This window comes from Seriola aureovittata, chromosome 4, assembly GCF_021018895.1.
Source record: "Seriola aureovittata isolate HTS-2021-v1 ecotype China chromosome 4, ASM2101889v1, whole genome shotgun sequence".
In the NCBI taxonomy this organism is placed as follows: Eukaryota; Metazoa; Chordata; class Actinopteri; order Carangiformes; family Carangidae; genus Seriola; species Seriola aureovittata.
In genome coordinates, this window is record NC_079367.1 from 483374 (window position 1) to 500583 (window position 17210).

Genomic DNA, 17210 nt, shown 5'->3' on the forward strand with positions numbered 1-17210 from the left:
AGATCCTGACGCTTAACAGAGCGTTACAACAGTATCGCATTCTCAGGTGCAGCTGATAACTTTATTACATGTAAACATGAAATCCATCATATTCCTCATGAATGCTACTCAAATAGACAGGAAAACTTATCCTGAAGAATTCTGTGTAGAGATCCCACTTAATGTGAACGCTCAGATTTTTGATACACTCAGACAGCTTTAGCGAGGGAAAGAGCCGCTTTAGACGCTGGAAACGTGGAAACAGCGCTTTACAACAGTATCGCATTCTCAGGTGTAGCTGATAACTTTATGACATGTAAACATGAAATCCATCATATTCTTCATGAATGCTACTCAAATAGACAGGAAAACCTATCCTGAAGTGTTCTGTATAGACAGGACAATGAGTGACAAAAACTCAGTTCTCAGACACAGAGAACGCTTCTGACGAGGACTTAGAGCAGATCCTGACGCTTAACAGAGCGTTACAACAGTATCGCATTCTCAGGTGCAGCTGATAACTTTATTACATGTAAACATGAAATCCATCATATTCTTCATGAATGCTACTCAAATAGACCGGAAAAATTATCCTGAAGTGTTCTGTGTAGAAATCTCACTTAATGTGAATGCTCAGATTTTGGATACACACAGACAGCTTTAAGGAGGGAAAGTGTTTTAATAATTTCCAAAAAATTTTCTCAAAGTCCACAAGTTTGGTGTCTACGGACTCGGCTCGTCACGCTGAGTAACATATGTCAGCCCCAGCCTTCTGAGTCGCTCCCTTCCGAAGGGTCATCTCTCTATTGCTGAGGTGCACACACCATTAAGACTAGTGTGAATGTACAACGGGGAAAAGTTTGTCCAAAGTCCACAAGTTTGGTGTCTACGGACTCGGCTCGTCACGCTGGAGTAACATATGTCAGCCCCAGCCCTCTGAGTCGTACCTCCGAAGGGTCATCTCTCATATGCTGAGGTGCCACACCATTAAGACTAGTGTGAATGTCACACAACGGAAAAGTTTGTCCAAAGTCCACAAGTTTGGTGTCTACGGACTCGGCTCGTCACGCTGAGTAACATATGTCAGCCCCAGCCTTCTGAGTCGCTCCCTTCCGAAGGGTCATCTCTTCATATGCTGAGGTGCCACTCCATTAAGACTAGTGTGAATGTCACAACGGAAAAGTTTGTCCAAAGTCCACAAGTTTGGTGTCTAACGGACTCGGCTCGTCACGCTGAGTAACTTATGTCAGCCCCAGCTTTCTGTGAGTTGCTCCCTTCCGAAGGGCCGCCATGGGCGGTCTCTCATACGCTGCCGGGAGGACACGGTTAAATTCTGTGTTTTAATAATATCCAAAAAATTTTCTCAAAAGCCCACAAATTTGGTATCTACGGAATCGTCACGTCACGCTGAGTAACATATGTCAGCCCCAGGCTTCTAAGTCGCTCCCTTCGGAAGGGATGCCTCGTTAAACGTCTCCGAGGCCCGCTTGCTGCGGACGATAAATTTTGTCAAAAGTCACAAATTGGGTATCTACGGACTCGGCTCGTCCGCTGAGTAACATATGTCAGCCCCAGCATTCTGAGTCGCTCCCTTCGAAGGGTCATCTCTCATATGCTGAGGTGCCACACCATAAAGACTAGTGTGAATGTCACAACGGAAAAGTTTGTCCAAAGTCCACAAGTTTGGTGTCTACGGACTCGGCTCGTCTCGCTGAGTAACATATGTCAGCCCCAGCCTTCTGAGTCGCTCCCTCCGCAGGGCCGCCATGGGTCATCTCTCATATGTGAGGGTGCCACACTTTAAGACTAGTGTGAATGTTCACAACGGAAGATGTTTGTCCAAAGTCCACAAGTTTGGTGTCTACGGACTCGGCTCGTCACGCTGAGTAACATATGTCAGCCCCAACCTTCTGAGTCGCTCCGTCCGAAGGGCCGCCATGGGCGGTCTTCATACGCTGCCGGGAGACACGGTATAAATTCTGTGTTTTAATAATTTCCAAAAGATTTTCTCCAAACGTCCACCATATTTGGTATCTACGGAATCGTCACGTCCACGCTGAGTAAATATATGTCAGCCCCAGGCTTCTCAGTCGCTCCCTTCGGATGGGATGCCTCGTTAACGTTCTACGAGGCCCGCTTGTTGGGACGAAAAATTTTGTCAATATTCCTCACAAATTGGGTATCTACGGACTCGGCTCGTCACGCTGAGTAACATATGTCAGCCCCAGCCTTCTGAGTCGCTCCCTTCCGAAGGGTCATCTCTCATATGCTGAGGTGCCACAACGATAACGACTAGTGTGAATGTCACAACGGAAAAGTTTGTCCAAAGTCCACAAGTTTGGTGTCTACGGACTCTGGCTCGTCACGATGAGTAAATATGTCAGCCCCAGCTTCTGAGTCGCTCCCTTCCGAAGGGTCATCTCTCATATGCTGAGGTGCCACACCATTAAGACTAGTGTGAATGACACAACGGAAAAGTTTGTCCAAAGTCCACAAGATTGGTATCTACGGAAAAAAGAACCTCGGCTCGTCACGATGAGTAAACATATTGTCCAGGCCCAGCCTTCTGAGTGCTCCGTTCCGAAGGGCCGCCATGGGCGGTCTCTCATACGCTGCCGGGAGACACGGTTAAATTCTGTGTTTAAATAATTTCCAAAAGATTTTCTAAACGTCCACATATTTGGTATCTACGGAATCGTCACGTCACGCTGGTAACATAGTCAGCCCCAGGCTTCTCAGTCGCTCCCTTCGGAAGGGTGCCTCGTTAAGTCTACGAGGCCCGCTTGTTGGGACGAAAAATTTTGTCAAAATTCAACAAATTGGGTTTCTACGGACTCGGCTCGTCACGCTGAAGTAACATATGTCAGCCCCAGCCTTCTGAGTCGATCCTTCCGAAGGGTCATCTCTCATATGCTGAGGTGCCACACCATTAGACTAGGGTGAATGTCACAACGGGAAAAAGTTTTGTCCAAAGTCCACAAGTTTGGTGTCTACGGTCTCGGCTCGTCTCGCTGAGTAACATATGTCAGCCCCAGCCTTCTGAGTCGCTTCCCTTCCGAAGGGTCATCTCTCATATGCTGAGGTGCCAACCATTAAGACTAGTGTGAATGACAAAACGGAAAAGTTTGTCAATAGTCCACAAGTTTGGTATCTACGGACTCGGCTCGTCACGTGAGTAACATATGTCAAACCCAGCCTTCTGAGTCGCTCCGTTCCGATAGGGCCGCCATGGCGGTCTCTCATACGCTGCCGGGAGACACGGTTAAATTCTGTGTTTAAATTTCCAAAAAATTTTCTCAAAAGTCCAAATTTGGTATCTACGGAATCGTCACGTACGACTGAGTAACATATGTCAGCCCCAGGCTTCTAAGTCGCTCCCTTCGGAAGGGATGCCTCGGTAAACGTCTCCGAGGCCCGCTTGCTGGGCCAAAAATTTTTGTCAAAAGTCCACAAATTGGGGGTATCTACGGCCTGGCTCGTCACGCTGAGTAACATATGTCAGCCCCAGCCTTCTGTGACGCTCCCTTCCGAAGGGTCATCTCTCATATGCTGAGGTGCCACACCATTAAGACTATGTGTGATGTCACAACGGAAAAGTTTGTCCAAAGTCCACAAGTTGGTGTCTACGGAATCGGCTCGTCAACGCTGAGTAACAATTTTCAGCCCCAGCCTTCTGAGTCGCTCCCTTCTGAAGGGAACGCCATGGGCGGTCTCTCATAGCTGCCGGGAGACCGGTTAAATTCTGTGTTTTATTAATTTCCAAAAAATTTTCTCAAAAGTCCACATATTTGGTATCTACGGAATCGTCACGTCACGCTGAGAGTAAACATATGTCAGCCCCAGCTTCTGTGTCGCTCCCTCCGAAGGGTCATCTTCATATGCTGAGGTGCCACACCATTAAGACTAGTGTGAATGACAACACGGAAAAAAAAAAAGTTTTGTCCAAAGTCCACAAGTTTGGTATATTACGGACTCGGCTCGTCACGCTGAGTAACATTATGTCAGCCCCAGCCTTCTGAGTCGCTCCCTTCCGATGCGTCATCTTATATGCTGAGGTGCCACACCATTAAGACTAGTGTGAATGTCACAACGGAAAAGTTTGTCCAAAGTCCACATGTTTGGTTTGTTACGGGACTCGGCTCGTCACGCTGAGTAACATATGTCAGCCCCAGCCTTCTGAGTCGCTCCCTTCCGAAGGTCATCCTCTCATATGCTGAGGTGCCACCAACATTAAACTAGTGTGATGTCACAACGGAAAAGTTTGTCCAAAGTCCACAAGTTTGGTGTCTACGGACTCGCTCGTCACGCTGAGTAACATATGTCAGCCCCAGCCTTCTGAGTCGCTCCCTTCCGAAGGTCATCTCTCATATGCTGAGGTGCCACACCATTAAGACTAGTGTGAATGTCACAACGGAAAAGTTTGTCCAAGTCCACAAGTTTGGTGTCTACGGACTCGGCTCGTCACGCTGAGTAACATATGTCAGCCCCAGCCTTCTGAGTCGCTCCCTCCGAAGGGCCGCCATGGGCGGTCTCTCATACGCTGCCGGGAGACACGGTTAAATTCTGTGTTTTAATAATTTCCAAAATATTTTCTTCTCAAAAGCCACAATGTTGTATCTACGGAATCGTCACGTCACGCTGAGTAACATATGTCAGCCCCAGGCTTCTAAGTCGCTCCCTTCGGAAGGGATGCCTCGTTAAACGTCTCCGAGGTCCGCTTGCTGGGACGAAAAATTTTGTCAAAAGTCCAAAAATTGGTATCTAACGGCTCGCTCGTCACGCTGAGTAACATATGTCAGCCCCAGCCCTCTGAGTCGCTCCCTTCCGAAGGGTCATCTCTCATATGCTGAGGTGCCACACCATTAAGACTAGTGTGAATGTCACAACGGAAAAGTTTGTCCAAAGTCCACAAGTTTGGTGTCTACGGACTCGGCTCGTCACGCTGAGTAACATATGTCAGCCCCAGCCTTCTGAGTCGCTCCCTTCCGAAGGCATCTCTCATATGCTGAGGTGCCACACCATTAAGACTAGTGTGAATGTCACAACGGAAAAGTTTGTCCAAAGTCCACAAGTTTGGTGTCTACGGACTCGGCTCGTCACGCTGAGTAACATATGTCAGCCCCAGCCTTCTGAGTCGCTCCCTTCCGAAGGGCCGCCATGGGCGTCTCTCATACGCTGCGGGAGACACGGTTAAATTCTGTGTTTTAATAATTTCCAAAAAATATTCTCAAAAGTCCACATATTTGGTATCTACGGAATCGTCACGTCACGCTGAGTAACATATGTCAGCCCCAGGCTTCTAAGTCGCTCCTTTCGGAAGGGATGCCTCGTTAAACGTCTCCGAGGTACGCTTGCTGGGACGAAAAATTTTGTCAAAAGTCCAAAAATTGGGTATCTACGGCCTCGGCTCGTCACGCTGAGTAACATATGTCAGCCCCAGCCTTCTGAGTCGCTGCCTTCCGAAGGGCCGCCATGGGTCATCTCTCATATGCTGAGGTGCCACACCATTAAGACTAGTGTGAATGTCACAACGGAAAAGTTTGTCCAAAGTCCACAAGTTTGGTGTCTACGGACTCGGCTCGTCACGCTGAGTAACATATGTTCAGCCCCAGCTTCTGAGTCGCTCCCTTCCGAAGGGTCATCTCTCATATGCTGAGGTGCCACACCATTAAGACTAGTGTGAATGTCACAACGGAAAAGTTTGTCCAAAGTCCACAAGTTTGGTGTCTACGGACTCGGCTCGTCACGCTGAGTAACATATGTCAGCCCCAGCCTTCTGAGTCGCTCCCTTCGAAGGGCCGCCTTGGGCGGTCTCTCATACGCTGCCGGGAGACACGGTTAAATTCTGTGTTTTAATAATTTCCAAAATATTTTCTCAAAAGCCCACAAATGTGGTATCTACGGAATCGTCACGTCACGCTGAGTAAAATATGTCAGCCCCAGGCTTCTAAGTCGCTCCCTTCGGAAGGGATGCCTCGTTAAACGTCTCCGAGGCCCGCTTGCTGGGACGAAAAATTTTGTCAAAAGTCCACAAATTGGGTATCTACGGACTCGGCTCGTCACGCTGAGTAACATATGTCAGCCCCAGCCTTCTGAGTCGCTCCCTTCCGAAGGGTCATCTCTCATATGCTGAGGTGCCACACCATTAAGACTAGTGTGAATGTCACAACGGAAAAGTTTGTCCAAAGTCCACAAGTTTGGTGTCTACGGACTCGGCTCGTCACGCTGAGTAACATATGTCAGCCCCAGCCTTCTGAGTCGCTCCTTCCGAAGGGTCATCTCTCATATGCTGAGGTGCCACACCATTAAGACTAGTGTGAATGTCACAACGGAAAAGTTTGTCCAAAGTCCACAAGTTTGGTGTCTACGGACTCGGCTCGTCACGCTGAGTAACATATGTCAGCCCCAGCTTTCTGAGTCGCTCCCTTCCGAAGGGCCGCCATGGGCGGTCTCTCATACGCTGCCGGGAGACACGGTTAAATTCTGTGTTTTAATAATTTCCAAAAAATTTTCTCAAAAGTCCACATATTTGGTATCTACGGAATCGTCACGTCACGCTGAGTAACATATGTCAGCCCCAGGCTTCTAAGTCGCTCCTTTCGGAAGGGATGCCTCGTTAAACGTCTCCGAGGCCCGCTTGCTGGGACGAAAAATTTTGTCAAAAGTCCAAAAATTGGGTATCTACGGACTCGGCTCGTCACGCTGAGTAACATATGTCAGCCCCAGCCTTCTGAGTCGCTCCCTTCCGAAGGGCCGCCATGGGTCATCTCTCATATGCTGAGGTGCCACACCATTAAGACTAGTGTGAATGTCACAACGGAAAAGTTTGTCCAAAGTCCACAAGTTTGGTGTCTACGGACTCAGCTCGTCACGCTGAGTAAAATATGTCAGCCCCAGCTTTCTGAGTCGCTCCCTTCCGAAGGGCCGCCATGGGCGGTCTCTCATACGCTGCCGGGAGACACGGTTAAATTCTGTGTTTTAATAATTTCCAAAAAATTTTCTCAAAAGTCCACATATTTGGTATCTACGGAATCGTCACGTCACGCTGAGTAACATATGTCAGCCCCAGGCTTCTAAGTCGCTCCCTTAGGAAGGGATGCCTCGTTAAACGTCTCCGAGGCCCGCTTGCTGGGACGAAAAATTTTGTCAAAAGTCCACAAATTGGATATCTACGGACTCGGCTCGTCACGCTGAGTAACATATGTCAGCTCCAGCCTTCTGAGTCGCTCCCTTCCGAAGGGTCATCTCTCATATGCTGAGGTGCCACACCATTAAGACTAGTGTGAATGTCACAACGGAAAAGTTTGTCCAAAGTCCACAAGTTTGGTGTCTACGGACTCGGCTCGTCACGCTGAGTAACATATGTCAGCCCCAGCCTTCTGAGTCGCTCCCTTCCGAAGGGTCATCTCTCATATGCTGAGGTGCCACACCATTAAGACTAGTGTGAATGTCACAACGGAAAAGTTTGTCCAAAGTCCACAAGTTTGGTGTCTACGGACTCGGCTCGTCACGCTGAGTAACATATGTCAGCCCCAGCCTTCTGAGTCGCTCCCTTCTGAAGGGACGCCATGGGCGGTCTCTCATAGCTGCCGGGAGACACGGTTAAATTCTGTGTTTTAATAATTTCCAAAAAATTTTCTCAAAAGTCCACATATTTGGTATCTACGGAATCGTCACGTCACGCTGAGTAACATATGTCAGCCCCAGCCTTCTGAGTCGCTCCCTTCCGAAGGGTCATCTCTCATATGCTGAGGTGCCACACCATTAAGACTAGTGTGAATGACACAACGGAAAAGTTTGTCCAAAGTCCACAAGTTTGGTATCTACGGACTCGGCTCGTCACGCTGAGTAACATATGTCAGCCCCAGCCTTCTGAGTCGCTCCCTTCCGATGCGTCATCTCTCATATGCTGAGATGCCACACCTTTAAGACTAGTGTGAATGTCACAACGGAAAAGTTTGTCCAAAGTCCACAAGTTTGGTGTCTACGGACTCAGCTCGTCACGCTGAGTAAAATATGTCAGCCCCAGCTTTCTGAGTCGCTCCCTTCCGAAGGGCCGCCATGGGTCATCTCTCATATGCTGAGGTGCCACACCATTAAGACTTGTGTGAATGTCACAACGGAAAAGTTCGTCAAAAGTCCAAAAATTGGGTATCTACGGCCTCGGCTCGTCACGCTGAGTAACATATGTCAGCCCCAGCCTTCTGAGTCGCTGCCTTCCGAAGGGCCGCCATGGGTCATCTCTCATATGCTGAGGTGCCACACCATTAAGACTTGTGTGAATGTCACAACGGAAAAGTTTGTCCAAAGTCCACAAGTTTGGTGTCTACGGACTCGGCTCGTCACGCTGAGTAACATATGTCAGCCCCAGCCTTCTGAGTCGCTCCCTTCCGAAGGGTCATCTCTCATATGCTGAGGTGCCACACCATTAAGACTAGTGTGAATGTCACAACGGAAAAGTTTGTCCAAAGTCCACAAGTTTGGTGTCTACGGACTCGGCTCGTCACGCTGAGTAACATATGTCAGCCCCAGCCTTCTGAGTCGCTCCCTTCCGAAGGGTCATCTCTCATATGCTGAGGTGCCACACCATTAAGACTAGTGTGAATGTCACAACGAAAAGTTTGTCCAAAGTCCACAAGTTTGGTGTCTACGGACTCGGCTCGTCACGCTGAGTAACATATGTCAGCCCCAGCCTTCTGAGTCGCTCCCTTCCGAAGGGTCATCTCTCATATGCTGAGGTGCCACACCATTAAGACTAGTGTGAATGTCACAACGGAAAAGTTTGTCCAAAGTCCACAAGTTTGGTGTCTACGGACTCGGCTCGTCACGCTGAGTAACATATGTCAGCCCCAGCCTTCTGAGTCGCTCCCTTCCGAAGGGCCGCCATGGGCGGTCTCTCATACGCTGCCGGGAGACACGGTTAAATTCTGTGTTTTAATAATTTCCAAAATATTTTCTCAAAAGCCCACAAATGTGGTATCTACGGAATCGTCACGTCACGCTGAGTAACATATGTCAGCCCCAGGCTTCTAAGTCGCTCCCTTCGGAAGGGATGCCTCGTTAAACGTCTCCGAGGTCCGCTTGCTGGGACGAAAAATTTTGTCAAAAGTCCACAAATTGGGTATCTACGGACTCGGCTCGTCACGCTGAGTAACATATGTCAGCCCCAGCCCTCTGAGTCGCTCCCTTCCGAAGGGTCATCTCTCATATGCTGAGGTGCCACACCATTAAGACTAGTGTGAATGTCACAACGGAAAAGTTTGTCCAAAGTCCACAGTTTGGTGTCTACGGACTCGGCTCTTCACGCTGAGTAACATATGTCAGCCCCAGCTTCTGAGTCGCTCCCTTCCGAAGGGTCATCTTCATATGCTGAGGTGCCACACATTAAGACTAGTGTGAATGTCACAACAGAAAAGTTTGTCCAAAGTCCACAAGGTTGCTGTCTACGGACTCAGATCGTCACGCTGAGTAACATATGTCAGCCCCAGCCTTCTGAGTCGCTCCCTTCCGAAGGGCCGCCATGGGCGGTCTCTCATACGCTGCCGGGAGACACGGTTAAATTCTGTGTTTTAATAATTTCCAAAAAATATTCTCAAAAGTCCACATATTTGGTATCTACGGAATCGTCACGTCACGCTGAGTAACATATGTCAGCCCCAGGCTTCTAAGTAACTCCTTTCGGAAGGGATGCCTCGTTAAACGTCTCCGAGGTACGCTTGCTGGGACGAAAAATTTTGTCAAAAGTCCAAAAATTGGGTATCTACGGCCTCGGCTCGTCACGCTGAGTAACATATGTCAGCCCCAGCCTTCTGAGTCGCTGCCTTCCGAAGGGCCGCCATGGGTCATCTCTCATATGCTGAGGTGCCACACCATTAAGACTAGTGTGAATGTCACAACGGAAAAGTTTGTCCAAAGTCCACAAGTTTGGTGTCTACGGACTCGGCTCGTCACGCTGAGTAACATATGTCAGCCCCAGCCTTCTGAGTCGCTCCGTTCCGAAGGGCCGCCATGGGCGGTCTCTTATACGCTGCCGGGAGACACGGTTAAATTCTGTGTTTTAATAATTTCCAAAAAATTTTCTCAAAAGTCACATATTTGGTATCTACGGAATTGTCACGTCACGCTGAGTACATATGTCAGCCCCAGGCTTCTAAGTCCCTCCCTTCTGAAGGGATGCCTCGTTAAACGTCTCCGAGGCCGCTTGCTGGGACGAAAAATTTTGTCAAAAGTCCACAAATTGGGTATCTACGGACTCGGCTCATCACGCTGAGTAACATATGTCAGCCCCAGCCTTCTGAGTCGCTCCCTTCGAAGGGTCATCTCTCATATGCTGAGGTGCCACACCATTAAGACTAGTGTGAATGTCACAACAGAAAAGTTTGTCCAAAGTCCACAAGTTTGCTGTCTACGGACTCAGATCGTCACGCTGAGTAACATATGTCAGCCCCAGCCTTCTGAGTCGCTCCCTTCCGAAGGGTCATCTCTCATATGCTGAGGTGCCACACCATTAAGACTAGTGTGAATGTCACAAAGTAAAAGTTTGTCCAAAGTCCACATATTTGGTATCTACGGACTCGGCTCGTCACGCTGAGTAACATATGTCAGCCCCAGGCTTCTGAGTCGTTCCCTTCCGAAGGGCCGCCATGGGCGGTCTCTCATACGCTGCCGGGAGACACGGTTAAATTCTGTGTTTTAATAATTTCCAAAAAATTTTCTCAAAAGCCCACAAATTTGGTATCTACGGAATCGTCACGTGACGTTGAGTAACATATGTCAGCCCCAGGCTTCTAAGTCGCTCCCTTCGGAAGGGATGCCTCGTTAAACGTCTCCGAGGCCCGCTTGCTGGGACGAAAAATTTTGTCAAAAGTCCACAAATTGGGTATCTACGGACTCGGCTCGTCACGCTGAATAACATATGTCAGCCCCAGCCTTCTGAGTCGCTCCCTTCCGAAGGGTCATCTCTCATATGCTGAGGTGCCACACCATTAAGACTAGTGTGAATGTCACAACGGAAAGGTTTGTCCAAAGTCCACAAGTTTGGTGTCTACGGACTCGGCTCGTCACGCTGAGTAACATATGTCAGCCCCAGCCTTCTGAGTCGCTCCCTTCCGAAGGGCCGCCATGGGCGGTCTCTCATACGCTGCCGGGAGACACGGTTAAATTCTGTGTTTTAATAATTACCAAAACATTTTCTCAAAAGTCCACATATTTGGTATCTACGGAATCGTCACGTCACGCTGAGTAACATATGTCAGCCCCAGGCTTCTAAGTCCCTCCCTTCTGAAGGGATGCCTCGTTAAACGTCTCCGAGGCCCGCTTGCTGGGACGAAAAATTTTGTCAAAAGTCCACAAATTGGGTATCTACGGACTCGGCTCGTCACGCTGAGTAACATATGTCAGCCCCAGCCTTCTGAGTCGCTCCCTTCCTAAGGGTCATCTCTCATATGCTGAGGTGCCACACCATTAAGACTAGTGTGAATGTCACAACGGAAAAGTTTGTCCAAAGTCCACAAGTTTGGTGTCTACGGAATCGGCTCGTCACGCTGAGTAACATATGTCAGCCCCAGGCTTCTGAGTCGCTCCGTTCCGAAGGGCCGCCATGGGCGGTCTCTCATACGCTGCCGGGAGACACGGTTAAATTCTGTGTTTTAATAATTTCCAAAAAATTTTCTCAAAAGTCCACATATTTGGTATCTACGGAATCTTCACGTCACGCTGAGTAACATAAGTCAGCCCCAGGCTTCTAAGTCGCTCCCTTCGGAAGGGATGCCTCGTTAAACGTCTCCGAGGCCCGCTTGCTGGGACGAAAAATTTCGTCAAAAGTCCACAAATTGGGTATCTACGGACTCGGCTCGTCACGCTGAGTAACATATGTCAGCCCCAGCCTTCTGAGTCGCTCCCTTCCTAAGGGTCATCTCTCATATGCTGAGGTGCCACACCATTAAGACTAGTGTGAATGTCACAACGGAAAAGTTTGTCCAAAGTCCACAAGTTTGGTGTCTACGGACTCGGCTCGTCACGCTGAGTAACATATGTCAGCCCCAGCCTTCTGAGTCGCTCCCTTCCTAAGGGTCATCTCTCATATGCTGAGGTGCCACACCATTATGACTAGTGTGAATGTCACAACGGAAAAGTTTGTCCAAAGTCCACAAGTTTGGTGTCAACGGACTCGGCTCGTCACGCTGAGTAACATATGTCAGCCCCAGCCTTCTGAGTCGCTCCCTTCCGAAGGGTCATCTCTCATATGCTGAGGTGCCACACCATTAAGACTAGTGTGAATGTCACAACGGAAAAGTTTGTCCAAAGTCCACAAGTTTGGTGTCTACGGACTCGGCTCGTCACGCTGAGTAACATATGTCAGCCCCAGCCTTCTGAGTCGCTCCCTTCCGAAGGGCCGCCATGGGCGGTCTCTCATACGCTGCGGGAGACACGGTTAAATTCTGTGTTTTAATAATTTCCAAAAAATTTTCTCAAAAGTCCACATATTTGGTATCTACGGAATCGTCACGTCACGCTGAGTAACATATGTCAGCCCCAGGCTTCTAAGTCGCTCCCTTCGGAAGGGATGCCTCGTTAAACGTCTCCGAGGTACGCTTGCTGGGAGGGAAAATTTTGTCAAAAGTCCACAAATTGGGTATCTACGGCCTCGGCTCGTCACGCTGAGTAACATATGTCAGCCCCAGCCTTCTGAGTCGCTGCCTTCCGAAGGGCCGCCATGGGTCATCTCTCATATGCTGAGGTGCCACACCATTAAGACTAGTGTGAATGTCACAACGGAAAAGTTTGTCCAAAGTCCACAAGTTTGGTGTCTACGGACTCGGCTCGTCACGCTGAGTAACATATGTCAGCCCCAGCCTTCTGAGTCGCTCCGTTCCGAAGGGCCGCCATGGGCGGTCTCTCATACGCTGCCGGGAGACACGGTTAAATTCTGTGTTTTAATAATTTCCAAAAAAGTTTCTCAAAAGTCCACATATTTGGTATCTACGGAATCGTCACGTCACGCTGAGTAACATATGTCAGCCCCAGGCTTCTAAGTAACTCCTTTCGGAAGGGATGCCTCGTTAAACGCCTCCGAGGTACGCTTGCTGGGACGAAAAATTTTGTTGAAAGTCCAAAAATTGGGTATCTACGGCCTCGGCTCGTCACGCTGAGTAACATATGTCAGCCCCAGCCTTCTGAGTCGCTGCCTTCCGAAGGGCCGCCATGGGTCATCTCTCATATGCTGAGGTGCCACACCATTAAGACTAGTGTGAATGTCACAACGGAAAAGTGTGTCCAAAGTCCACAAGTTTGGTTTCTACGGACTCGGCTCGTCACGCTGAGTAACATATGTCAGCCCCAGCCTTCTGAGTCGCTCCGTTCCGAAGGGCCGCCATGGGCGGTCTCTCATACGCTGCCGGGAGACACGGTTAAATTCTGTGTTTTAAAAATTTCCAAAAAATTTTCTCAAAAGTCCACATATTTGGTATCTACGGAATCGTCACGTCACGCTGAGTAACATATGTCAGCCCCAGATTTCTAAGTAACTCCTTTCGGAAGGGATGCCTCGTTAAACGTCTCCGAGGCCCGCTTGCTGGGACGAAAAATTTTGTCAAAAGTCCACAAATTGGTTATCTCCGGACTCGGCTCGTCACGCTGAGTAACATATGTCAGCCCCAGCCTTCTGAGTCGCTCCGTTCCGAAGGGCCGCCATGGGCGGTCTCTCATACACTGCCGGGAGACACGGTTAAATTCTGTTTTTAATAATTTCCAAAAAATTTTCTCAAAAGTCCACATATTTGGTATCTACGGAATTGTCACGTCACGCTGAGTAACATATGTCAGCCCCAGGCTTCTAAATCGCTCCCTTCGGAAGGGATGCCTTGTTAAACGTCTCCGAGGCCCGCTTGCTGGGACGAAAAATTTTGTCAAAAGTCCACAAATTGGGTATCTACGGACTCGGCTTGTCACGCTGAGTAACATATGTCAGCCCCAGCCTTCTGAGTCGCTCCCTTCCGAAGGGTCATCTCTCATATGCTGAGGTGCCACACCATTAAGACTAGTGTGAATGTCACAACAGAAAAGTTTGTCCAAAGTCCACAAGTTTGCTGTCTACGGACTCAGATCGTCACGCTGAGTAACATATGTCAGCCCCAGCCTTCTGAGTTGCTCCCTTCCGAAGGGTCATCTCTCATATGCTGAGATGCCACACCATTAAGACTAGTGTGAATGTCACAACGGAAAAGTTTGTCCAAAGTCCACAAGTTTGGTGTCTACGGACTCAGCTCGTCACGCTGAGTAAAATATGTCAGCCCCAGCTTTCTGAGTCGCTCCCTTCCGAAGGGCCGCCATGGGTCATCTCTCATATGCTGAGGTGCCACACCATTAAGACTAGTGTGAATGTCACAACGGAAAAGTTTGTCCAAAGTCCACAAGTTTGTTGTCTACGGACTCGGCTCGTCACGCTGAGTAACATATGTCAGCCCCAGCCTTCTGAGTCGCTCCCTTCCGAACGGCCGCCATGGGCGGTCTCTCATACGCTGCCGGGAGACACGGTTAAATTCTGTGTTTTAATAATTTCCAAAAAAATTTCTCAAAAGTCCGCATATTTGGTATCTACGGAATCGTCACGTCACGCTGAGTAACATATGTCAGCCCCAGGCTTCTAAGTCCCTCCCTTCGGAAGGGATGCCTCGTTAAACGTCTCAGAGGCCCGCTTGCTGGGACGTAAAATTTTGTCAAAAGTCCAAAAATTGGGTATCTACGGACTCGGCTCGTCACGCTGAGTAACATATGTCAGCCCCAGCCTTCTGAGTCGCTCCCTTCCGAAGGGTCATCTCTCATATGCTGAGATGCCACACCATTACGACTAGTGTGAATGTCACAACGGAAAAGTTTGTCCAAAGTCCACAAGTTTGGTGTCTACGGACTCGGCTCGTCACGCTGAGTAAAATATGTCAGCCCCAGCCTTCTGAGTCGCTCCCTTCCGAAGGGCCGCCATGGGTCATCTCTCATATGCTGAGGTGCCACACCATTAAGACTAGTGTGAATGTCACAACGGAAAAGTTTGTCCAAAGTCCACAAGTTTGGTGTCTACGGACTCGGCTCGTCACGCTGAGTAACATATGTCAGCCCCAGCCTTCTGAGTCGCTCCGTTCCGAAGGGCCGCCATGGGCAGTCTCTCATACGTTGCCGGGAGACACGGTTAAATTCTGTGTTTTAATAATTTCCAAAAAATTTTCTCAAAAGTCCACATATTTGTTATCTACGGAATCGTCACGTCACGCTGAGTAACATATGTCAGCCCCAGCCTTCTGAGTCGCTCCCTTCCGAAGGGCCGCCATGGGTCATCTCTCATATGCTGAGGTGCCACACCGTTAAGGCATAAAAGGTTATAAAATCGTCATATTATGGTCAGGCATGAGACGAAATACTATAATTAGCCATAAAAATGCCAAAAAAGATCTTAGTGTAGTATCGCAGAAAAATGTCAAAAAAATTGGGGTGTCGTGTGGCGTAGTGGTCTAAGCAGTCGTCCCATGTGCAGAGGCTACAGTCCTGGCTACAGTCCTCGCTGCAGTTGGCCCTGGTTCGAATCCCGCATCGGACAGCCTAATAAAGGCATAAAAGCCCCAAAAATATATTTTAAAAAAAAATGTCAAAAATACATCACAGTATATTATAATGCCAAAAAAGATCTTAGGGTAGTATGGCAGAAAAATGACAAAAAACGTCATAGTATGGCATAGAATGTCAAAAATACATCATGGTATATTAAGGCATGAAAGTTCATAAAAACGTTATAGTATGGTCAGGCACGATCCGAAATAATATTATGAGGCATAAAAATGTCAAAAAACGTCATAATATATTATGGCATGAAATGTCAAAAAACGACATAGTACAGTATGGCAGAAAATGTCAAAAATACACCATAGTAAATTAAGGCATAAAAGGTCATGAGATCATCGCAGTATGGTCTGGAATGAGACGAAATAATATAATTAGCCATAAAAATGCCAAAATAGATCTTAGTATAGTATGGCAGAAAAATGACAAAAAACGACATAGGTATGGCATAAAATGTCAAAAATACATCATGGTATATTAAGGCATGAAAGTTCATAAAAATGTTATAGTATGGTCAGGCATGATCCGAAATAATATAATGAGGCACAAAAATGTCAAAAAACGACATAATATATTACGGCATTAAATGTCAAAAATACATCATGGTATATTAAGGCATGAAAGTTCATAAAAATGTTATAGTATGGTCAGGCATGATCCGAAATAATATAATGAGGCATAAAAATGTCAAAAAACGTCATAATATATTATGGCATGAAATGTCAAAAAACGACATAGTATAGTATGGCAGAAAAATCACAAAAAACGACATAGGTATGGCTTAAAATGTCAAAAAAACATCATAGTATATTAAGGCATGAAAGTTCATAAAAATGTTATAGTATGGTCAGGCATGATCCGAAATAATATAATGAGGCATAAAAATGTCAAAAAACGTCATAATATATTATGGCATGAAATGTCAAAAAACGACATAGTATAGTATGGCAGAAAAATCACAAAAAACGACATAGGTATGGCTTAAAATGTCAAAAAAACATCATAGTATATTAAGGCATGAAAGTTCATAAAAATGTTATAGTATGGTCAGGCATGATCCGAAATAATATAATGACGCATAAAAATGTCAAAAAACTTCATAATATATTACGGCATTAAATGTCAAAAATACATCATAGTATATTAAGGCATAAAAGGTCATAAAATCGTCATAGTATGGTCAGGCATGAGATGAAATAATATAATTAGCCATAAAAATGCCAAAATAGATCTTAGTATAGTATGGCAGAAAAATGACAAAAATACACCATAGTATATTAAGGCATGAAAGTTCATAAAAATGTTATAGTATGGTCAGGCATGATCCGAAATAATATAATGAGGCACAAAAATGTCAAAAAACGTCATAATATATTACGGCATTAAATGTCAAAAATACATCATGGTATATTAAGGCATGAAAGTTCATAAAAATGTTATAGTATGGTCAGGCATGATCCGAAATAATATAATGACGCATAAAAATGTCAAAAAACTTCATAATATATTACGGCATTAAATGTCAAAAATACATCATAGTATAATAATGCATAAAAGGTCATAAAATCGTCATAGTATGGTCAGGCATGAGACAAAATAATATAATTAGCCATTAAAATGCC